Source organism: Gekko japonicus, unplaced genomic scaffold (assembly GCF_001447785.1).
Source record: "Gekko japonicus isolate JY-2015 unplaced genomic scaffold, Gekko_japonicus_V1.1 scaffold3559, whole genome shotgun sequence".
In the NCBI taxonomy this organism is placed as follows: Eukaryota; Metazoa; Chordata; class Lepidosauria; order Squamata; family Gekkonidae; genus Gekko; species Gekko japonicus.
The window spans coordinates 57016-67047 of record NW_015168153.1 but is presented as its reverse complement, the minus strand read 5'-3'; the positions used below and the strand labels follow the sequence as shown (position 1 = coordinate 67047).

The 10032-nt window shown below is 53.5% G+C and overlaps 1 pseudogene; it reads right to left on the bottom strand.

Annotated features, from left to right (window-relative positions):
• The window catches only part of LOC107113605, a 46753-nt pseudogene extending 40971 nt beyond the window's left edge, over positions 1 to 5782 (bottom strand).
• Positions 5783 to 10032: the final 4250 nt, after the last annotated feature.

Genomic DNA, 10032 nt, shown 5'->3' with positions numbered 1-10032 from the left:
GCCAAAGTAGGCCTGGAAAGGGCCTCCTGCCCATGCCTTTTTACTGACCGAACCAAGCTTGGTTACCTAGCAACAGCCACTGAGGGGGAAATTAGGCCACAAGCAGGAGAAGGGAATGATTGGATGGCCACTGGCTCACCTCAGTAGCCAGCCTGCCTTGGAGGAGCCAAGCAGGAGTAGCAGCAGCAGCAGAAGACTCTTCCTGAACAGGGAACAGTCATTTCTGTAGCCAGTGAGACGATGATGTGTCTTTGCCAGGAGAGACAGCCATTTTGGCAATTTATTCTGATAGGGAACAGTAACTGAGGCGGCAGTTGGAGGGGAAGAGGAGCGGGCCCAGCACCCAGCCAATGGTACGCAAGTACTCGAGTAGCGATTGACTGGCCAAAGACTGATGGAGCGAACAGCACAGCCAACGGGAAAGCTGGAAATGGCCAATACATTGGACAATTGTATATAGGAAGATAAGGTAAATTGGTTTTGTTTGAGAACTATGATCTCTCTGTATTGATTCAGTCCCTTGCCAGTCTCCACCCAACCAATAAAAGAACTAAAGGGGAATGGGAGGGTCCCAGGGAAACAGTCCTGGGGTCTCAGAATCCCACAACACTCATCTCTCCTACCAGGACTGGAGGTACGGCAGCCGCTTCCACACCTCTGAAAAGATCTCGGCTCAACAGCATCTCTTCACTGCCTGTTCCTGAGACAAAGGAGGAAGGAAGGGCGTTGGCTTGCTTGTTCACTGCTTCATGCACCTTTTTCCCAGGGTTGTGAAACCTCGCCCTGTGTACACTCAACACATTTTTAAACACTTTTTACTAAATTATGGGAGAGGCGGAAGAGAAGCATATGGTACCCATGAGCCTCAGGGATTATAAATGCGACCAACAGATTTCAGATTTCTGTGGGACCTGTGTTTGCTCTGCGGGGAGGGAAAGATGTTGCATGACACGTCACATTCCCATTTTGAACCAGACGTGACTTGAGTGCATCTTGAGTGCATCTGGAGGGTAATATGAGTGCGTTTTCTGAGTGTCTCTTATTAGGCTCACTTTCCAACCAGGTTTTCAGCCAGACGCAACATCAACATGACATCACATCTGTCCCAAGCCCCCTTCCCGAAGCTCCTGGGGGTGCCAGGCCACAGCCTGCCATCTCTTCCCCAGAACACTGTTTCCCACAGCAGCCTGCCAGGGGCCCCTTGAAGCACAGGCACAGAAGTCAAATGTCCCTGATATTGGCCCAGGGGAACTGGTTTCCAGAGCTCTGCTGCCGCAGAAGGTGGAGGCTTATTTTATCCACCAGTCGGAAGTGTTCTGCCGAGGTTTGTCTATTTCCCCACCACCATCAGCAACTTGATTTCTTTTTATGGGAGTGTTCTGGCTGAGGGGAGGTGTCAACTGATGCTGCCACCACTCTGGATTTATGATCCCTTGAGAAGGCCCAGAGCACCCTCCCAAGACCTTCAGACCTCCCTTATTGGGCCAAATAATAGGCACAAGGACCAGGCAGAGTAAACTGCAAAGGAAAGGTTTATTTTTACAGGAGGTCATCCCAATGTGGGAAACAAACAAGGTGGGTGAAACAAAACTAAACCAAATGCCTTAACACGACCAGCCTCATAGTCCCTAGTCCACTGTCACACTTGGGCCTGAGTCTGCTCAGCCTCCCTCTCAGGGTGAGGGTCTCTCCCAGCAGCAGCCTTCCCTCTGGCCCTGCTCTCTTGGAAGAAAGAACAGCTCTTTTTCTGGACCAGCTCTTTTGTTAGAAGTCCCCTTTCCCTGTGATTGGCTAAAATTGGCGCCAAAACCTCCCAGGGGCTTCTAGGAGTTGTAGGCCTGGCTTCCTCCCACTGCTACTCAGGCTTCCTGGCCCTACTGAGCCTTTACTGGCACAGCCCAGAACATGACAGGAAAGAAGGTGAGATATGAACTTTTTAATTAATGGGAGAAATTGCCCTCCAGGAATGTGTCTGATCTCCTTTTGGAGGCATCAGAGTGAGTGGCCATTGAGTGCTGCAAATTAACTCTTTGTTGTGTGTAGAACTATTTATTTTTATCCTGACCTGAACTCTCTACCCATCACATTCACAGGGTGCTCCAATTGCATCCAGGAACACTGGGTCCTTACCAAAGGAGAGGGGATCCTGGGCATGCTCCATGGCCTGTGCTCCCTGCCCTTGTTCCAAGGAAGCTCCTTCCGACTCAGGGATTGTGGCTTCCATCTTCAGGGATGGTCCCCACATCTGAAACAGCAGTGAGGGAGAGGGGTGAGAGATGGAATGGAAAAGAGACCAAGGAATGGATCCTGCCCCACTCCCACATTCTGCACCCTTCCATCAGCAGACCTGGTGAGTTACTTGGATGGATCAGAAATTCTCTCGTAGAAGAGGCTGCTGAAGGAGGCCAAGAAATCTCCCACTTGGGTGATTAAAACCTGGCCAATTATCTGGCAGGAAAACGTTAGGACAAGGTCCGATGTCGTTGCTTGAATTGGACACACCTGGAGGAAACCCCCTCACCTGCTCTGCCTGCCTCTTCTCCTCTGCCTGACTCAGGAGGAAACCTTCGGCCGGGGCCACCGCCTGGGAACTGGTCTCCAGCCCACATCCTCTGACCCAACACTAGGTCAGGCCAGAAGCCCCTGTGCTCCCACCAAAGGAGATGGGATCTTGGGCACGCTCCATGACCTCTGCCCCCTGCCCTTGCCCCAAGGAAGCTCCTTCCACTTCAGGGATTGTAGCTTCCATCTTCAGGGATGGTCCCCACATCTGAAACAGCAGTGAGGGAGCGGGGTGGTAAAGGCACACAGCACCTCGGCCACAGCTGAGTCCTGAGCTGTGCCATCTTTTCCCAGAATCCCCTGCAGTTTCCAAGGGCAGGGTGGCACCTACCGGTTGTCCAGGAAACCCACGCGGTCCCACTTCTCCATCGTCCCCCTAAGAGGAAAGAAAGGCTCTCAGTGTCCGCTGAGGGGAGGAACGGGGATTCAGCTCAGAGAGGGGCCCCTCCCGCCACCACGATAGCCGCACCATTTAATTGGGCCTGAGACCCTGACGAGGCACCTCCCTTCTCAGCCCGAGGACCTCCATTTTCAGGGGGGAAACCTGAACCCCTCATTCTCGAGATGGTGGAAATAACCAGGAAGCATCACTAACGGGGCCAGGTGAGGCTTGGCTCAGTTTCCACATGCCAGGCTGGAGGGGGGGGCGCAGGGGGGGTCTCCCACGCTCATGCCAGCGATGCATTTCATGGGCAAAGCTGTTGGCTCACCATAGCCACTCACAGGGCGTAGCACAGTGTGCAAAAGACACAGTTACACGGATGTTGTGGCTGTGGGAACAGGCACTGCACAGACACACATAGAGCTTATTTCAAAGAAGGGCTACGATGATGGCGGGGGGGTCACTGTGGCCTGCCCTCCGTCCCAGGCCTTGTGGGCGGCCTCCCCGCCCCGTTTGCCACACTTACCCGATGTCCCCTTCCCCCCAGCAGGCCCGGGAGTCCGTCGAAGCCCCAGTCAGCCTGCAGAGAGAAAACCATAGGACCGGACCTTTCTATTCATTGGTTCCTTCATTTAAAATCCTTATGGGCCAACTTTCTACCCGGAGGCGGCTTCCAATAAAGCCCCTGACCTTGAGACCAGAGAACCCCCCAAGGAAGGGAAGAGGTGCCCCCCCTCGTGACGCTCTCTTCCCTCGACTGCTTCCTCTGGGAGCCCCTCCCCCGTGCCCTCGCAAAGCAGTGAGCAGGAGGGGACTTGGGGCCCTCCGGTCAGGGAATGCTGCCTCACCTCAACACCAGGCTCTCCAGGCACGCCCCGGACCCGGTCAGCTCCACCTCGACCCTGGGGATCACACAGAGAGAAGGCATGAGAGGACGCCTATCCCCTCGATCTCAGGCCTGCTCCCCATATGCAACCCTCAGTCCCACCAAAGAACCTGTAGGCTGCAGTGGGCTCCGGAGGAGGTGGTGGAGCAGGAGGGGGCAGGTTCTGGGCTGGGGAGACGTGCCAAAGGCCACGGTGCAGGGCCAGGGTGGGGGATTTGTCACTGCAGACAAGGATCCTCTTACCTGGGGCCCAAAGTCTCCAGCCTCAGCCTTTAAGCTGGGGTTGTCGGGTTGCCCCTGGAAGAGAAACGAAGGCTGGTTACTTCTGTGGCCCTCCCCGAGCGGTGAGAGCCAGTTTGGGGTAGTGGTTCAGAGCGGCAGGTTCTAATCTGGAGAAGCAGGTTCGATTCCCCACTTCCCCACTTGACGCCAGCTGGGTGACCTTGGGCAAGTCACAGAACTCTCAATCTAAAAAGGAATAAACACGGCTCGCCCCCTGGTGGCACCAAGAAGAACTGCAGCTTCAGCAGCCAGACAATCCCCCTGGGATCTCCTGGGTCTTCCACACACAAGGCCATGGGGCAATTTCAGTTTCCTCCCCAAGCCCAGTTCTGACTGCAGAAGCCAGCGATCAGAAGCCGTGTCCAGCATGGCACCAGGGCACAGTCAGCAGGGGCACCGGGGAAATAAGGGTCTGGGGAGGGCCTCAACATTCCCACCCACTGGCTCGGGCACTTCTGCTCTTGGTAGTGATGCACAAACCGGGGTGGGTGGGGGTGGCTTTATCTTCAATGCCCTCCTCCCTCCCTTTCTCCTTTTTTTTTTTTGCCTTCACTGGCAAATTGGTGTTTCCTTGGAGAAAGCCACGGAATGGAAGGATCCAGCCCCCCCCGGGTACCCCTCCTCCCCTCCCCCGCTAGACTCACGCAGGGGTCCTGCTGTGGAACGGCCTGAAGTTGGGCTTCCTGGGCGGAGACCCCCTCCAGCCCCTCGTCCTCTTCACCGCTCACAAAGCTGAACTGGGGAGAGAAGGAGGGTCCCCTGGAGACAAACCCCTTTCGGGTCACGTCCCCACCCCACCCTGTTACCTGGTAGAGCAAACCCGGGGGTCTTTGCACGGGGCTGGCAGAGGGGCTAAGGGTGCCAACTGCCAGGGGGAACCTGGAGATCTCCCACCACTACAATTGACCTCCTGATGACCAAGATCCGCTCCCCTGGAGAAAATGGCTGCTCTGCAAGGTGGACTCTGGCCGGGAGACGTCCAGGGCCATGGTGTGCCCCATGCTGAGTGAAACTCCTGGCGTTCAAGAGACACCCTCCGCAGGACCCCCTCCGCAGCCGCCTTCCCCCCCCCCCCAGCCAGGCCCTTCCTATATCTCATGAAGGTCCCCTCTGACTGGGGAGGCACCTCTAGGGACTTTTAACTGGAGCGGCTGCGTGGGGCTGAGCCCTGGACCTCCCGTGGGCAAAACTTCCTTGTGGGAGGAGGGGTGGGGAGGACCAAGCCCCTGAATCCCAGAGCCTGGAGGCCGCCTCAGGGGAAGGCTTCAACCTCTGTTTCCCCCTTACTGGCCCTCCAGAGGAACTGATTGGCTGCTGTGTGAGATGGGAGGCTGGACTCGATGGACCCTCCGTGGTCTGACCCAGCAGGGCTCCTCTTCCCCACACTCATGGCACTGGCTTACCTTCTCTGCCAGGCGGGCTCCTCGGTGCGGGGGCAGGGGGGCACTCCGACTGGAGCCTTTGACACCATCCGAGGGACGTCCATGGGGCTTCTCTCCTGCGTGGCTCTTCCGGTGTTTGAGGAGGTCAGAATGAAAAGGATACGTTCTCCCACACAGTGAGCACTTATATACTCGCTCTGCTATATGTGTCCTCTCATGCACCATGAAGGCCAAAGTCCCTTGAAACGTCTGCCCGCAGTAAGAACAAATGTATGGTTTTTCCGCCATTTGCAGTTCTCGACTTAAGTCAGTGCCCTGAAGGGAGTTGTTTCCACGGTCTTGGTCCCTCTGTGTCCCTTTACACCTCAAGAATCTCTCACTCAACTCTAAACTTCCAACATTTGCCTCCCAAACCAAGGCTAGTTCAGGGTTTTCCCTCCACAAGATCATTCAAATGACTTTGTGTCCCCAGGTGAATTTCAGGAGGCCCCCAAAACAAATCCCTTAAGATCCTTCTAGTGGTCGATCGCCAATAGCCACTCGCCCAGCTCCCTTCTGCAAACGATCCTCCTCCTAGTCCAGCACTCCGATACTCGATCCTGGAAAAAAATTAGGACATCATGAGCAACACCCCCCACAGCAGCGATGACCCCTCAGTACTGAGCCAGGGTGCGCTGCAGTGGCCGAGAGTGTCGGACCTTCACCAGGAAGGAGAGAAGCGCATCCCTGTGCAAAGTTATTCCCCTCTTAAGCCCGGGGATTTCTATTTATGTAGACTGGAATATCGCTGCAGAGGACGGCCCTGTGAGGCAGAATTCAGATGTCGCAATAAAGCAGGGCTTGTTTAAGCCACAGTTGATGCGACACACTCCAGTTAGACTCCCAGATGGAAGTAACGAGATCCCCATTGGCTCATAAACCCGGGTTTGTCTGCTTCCTGCCACTTCTCCCGTCTACCCCCCCAGGATGCCACCTCTACGGCCGGCGTGACTTGAAAAATGGAAACCAGAGAATTCAGATGTCACATCAGGCCACAGTAAGGAGAAGCCGCAACTAACAAACCAGCTACAAGCCTAGTTGGAAATCCTGTTTTGACGCATACCAACAAGCTGCCATTTGTTGGGTCGTCTGCACTCAGATGTTAGGGAAACGGCGTGGCTCAGCCGTAGAGCACCTGCTTTGCGTGCAGACGGTCCCAAGTTCCATCCCTGGAATCTTGCAGGCGATGAGAAAGACTTCCATCCCAGACCCTGGAGAGCCACCACCAGTCTGAGCAGACAAGAGCAGAGAGAGAGAACGAACGAACAAACGAACGGGAAAGGAGTGCTTGGATTCAAAAAGTGTTGGAAAAGGGGCAAAACAAAATACAGGGGAGAGGCACACAACACCCAGCACAGGGATTTTCAAATGAAAAACAATACAGTTCGGCTAACTCAGGGAAGTACACATTACGAAGGCTATGTCAGAGCATGTGCAGAGTTCCTTGCTGTACCAAGATGTTGGGAGAGGCCTTGTATCTAATGAAAACCCAGCCTCCTGTGGTGTGGGTTTCCACGGAAGGAAATGGAAAATCCCAAATGTCCAGGTATTGATGGTCAAAGGAATCTGATTTAAGCCTGCCCCCTCTCTAAGAGTGACAAGCTGATTTTGCCAGTCCCTCTCAAAGACCCATCTCTGATGTCAGAGGCTACTGTTACCAATCAGAAACATTTAAAATGATGGTCCCACCTCCTCAGTCATTTGCTAAAACACCAGGGGTCTAGGTGGCACTTTTGACTGGTCCTCGGAAGGCTTTAGGGTTTCTATCACAGGTTTTTAATAACTGCACTCAAATCTGTAATAGCCAAGAATGGAAACACAGAGATCTTGAGAGCCCGATTAGTCCCTGAGAGGCCCGTCAATGGACTTCATGCATTCATGTTCAATGAAACCTCAGCTTATAAGAGTTTATCACAACAGCTGAATGCTGCTCCGCCGTGAAATGAACTGGACAAGCTGGATCCCACCACGGTCCTTCAGAACTCTTTCGACACAAGGCTGTGGCCAAATAGGTGATTTCCTACACATTCAAAGCTTCTGGTCTCAAATCCTTGCACAAATTGCTATCATTATAGGTGACGACTGACCTGCACTCCCTGAGATGGTTCTGTTGGATGTACTCCCGGAAACCTGTGAAAGGGAAACGCAAAAGGTATCTATTTCTACTCTATTAGCAAGAACTAGAATAACCATCGCACAGAAGTGTAAAGAAAAAACCACCCCAAATATATCCAACTGGAAAAACAAGTTATGGGAACCCTTTATTTATGGGGAAATGACCTGCCAGGAAACACAATGGAATGCTAAAACATTCCAGGCAGCTTGGTTCCCAGTGGTCCAATATCTTGCAGAAGGTGAAATTATCCCAAAGAATGAGCACCTCTGGAATTTACTGTACTTTTGAAATAGGTTATAAACTCATGATACTGGAACTGACAGATGGTACTGATCGGTGATAAATTATGCTAATTCCACAGTTATTATGTAGATCATCATAGCACTATGTTTTGGGTGTTAGGCGTATTGTTATATTTTGTCATTTTTTCTGAAATATAAAAATTTGAACTAAAAAAAAAAAGAACTCTTTTGACACCGGCCTGAGGGGCCGGAGGAAAGGGTAAGGCAGAGAAATGGAAGGCGCCGGCTACATACGAACATAAGAGGAGCCACGTTGGATCAGCCCAGTGGCCCATCCAGTCCCACACTCTGTGGCACCCAGCGGCCAAAGCTCAGGTGATTTTTGTTCTCCCTGAACCTCCTTTCAAAACGGGTGTAGTTTTGGCATCCTATGAGCTCAGGCCACCCTCAAGGGGCCCACAGCACAGGAGTTGTCTCCGCTACGCTGCTGGTGGGTAAACTTGACGCCTCTTCCATTAACTTTTCATGTTTCCTAAAACATTTCCAGGCTGCTTCTGCCCACCTGCAAGGCCCAAAGCAAATTTCTGTCGGGTAGGAAAGGCCCAGACCTGGACAACCCCGCCTGGCCCCGTCTCATCCGATGTCGGAAGCTGAGCAGGGTCGGCCCCAGTCATTATTCGGAGGGGGGAAATCTTGGATCGTTACCCAAAGGCAGGCAACGGAAGACCACCTCTGTCAGTCGATTGCCTCAAAAACCCTACAGGGTCACTGTACACCAGCTGAGACTTGACGGGAAAAAGAAAGAAAGAGAAGGAACTAAAAACAGCTCCATCAGCCTGTCTCCTATTCCGTCCCATTCATCTATGATTCCCTTTTTGGGTGACAGGACAGTTATAGTTTTAGAAAAGTTCTGGGACAGCAGAACAAAACCTCGTTGTTTTAAATGGTCAGTTTAACTGCTTCGGTCCTACCAACTGCCTTCCATCCAACCTCAGCTATGCTTATCGCCAGTTACTGATCCATCTTGGCTCTAACCAGCCCCTCCTTGGCCATTAACCCCCCCCCCCCGCCCCAGACACACACAAACAGTTCTACCTATTTGTCATGGCTGAGGAAGTTCTGCTTCGCCGTACCTGAAGAGGCGTGCATGCACAGGAAAGCTCATACCCAGAACTAAACTTCCTTGGCCTTGAAGGTGTCTAAAAGTGGTGCTTGGCCAGAATCTTCTCCCCTGATGAGTGTTTTCAGCAGTTCAGGATAAAGAAGAGAAAGGCAGACCCCGTCTCATCCGATGTCGGAAGTGATGCAGGGTCGGCCCCACTTCGTATTCGGATGAGGAAAATCTTGGATGAGGAAAATCTTCCTCTGCCAGTCGATTGCCTCAAAAACCCTGCAGGGTCACCGTTAAGCCAGCTGAGACTAGACAGGGGGGGGAAGGAAAGAAAAAGGGATGGAATTAAAAACGGCTCCATCAGCCTCTGTCGCCTATCCCATGTCCCATTCAGCTCCACGATCCCCTTTCCGGTGACGGGGCAGAGTTAGAATCCTGGGGAGGTTCTGGCGCAGCGGAACAAACCGTCGTCGTTTCAAACGGTCAGTTTGACGGCTTCGGTCCCACCAGAAGAAGAAGAAGAAGAAGAGATTGGATTTATACCCTGCCCTTCACTCGGAGTCTCAGAGCGGATGACAAACTCCTTTCCCTTCCCCTCCCCACAGCAGACACCCTGTGAGGTGGGTGGGGCTGAGAGAGCTCTGACACAAACTGCTCTCTTTCAAGGACAGCTGTGCCAGAGCTTGTGACTGACCCAAGGTCACACCAGCAGCTGCGAGCGGAGGAGTGGGGAATCAAACCCGGTTCTCCCAGATTAGAGTCCGGCGCACTTTAACCAGGACACCAAACTGGCTCTCCAGCTGCCTCCCGTCCAACCCCAGCTATGCCCATCGCCGGTCGCTGACCCATCTCGGCTCCAAGCGGCCCTTCCTTGGCCATTAAACCCCCCCCCCCCCCCAGTTCCGCCTGTTTGTCACATGGCCGAGGGAGTTCTCAGAGGGACTCGCAGCTCACGAAGCGGAGTTTCTGCTCCCCAGACTCCGCGGCTCAGAGGGAGCCCCAACCCCGGGACAGCCCCCCCCCCGGCCCC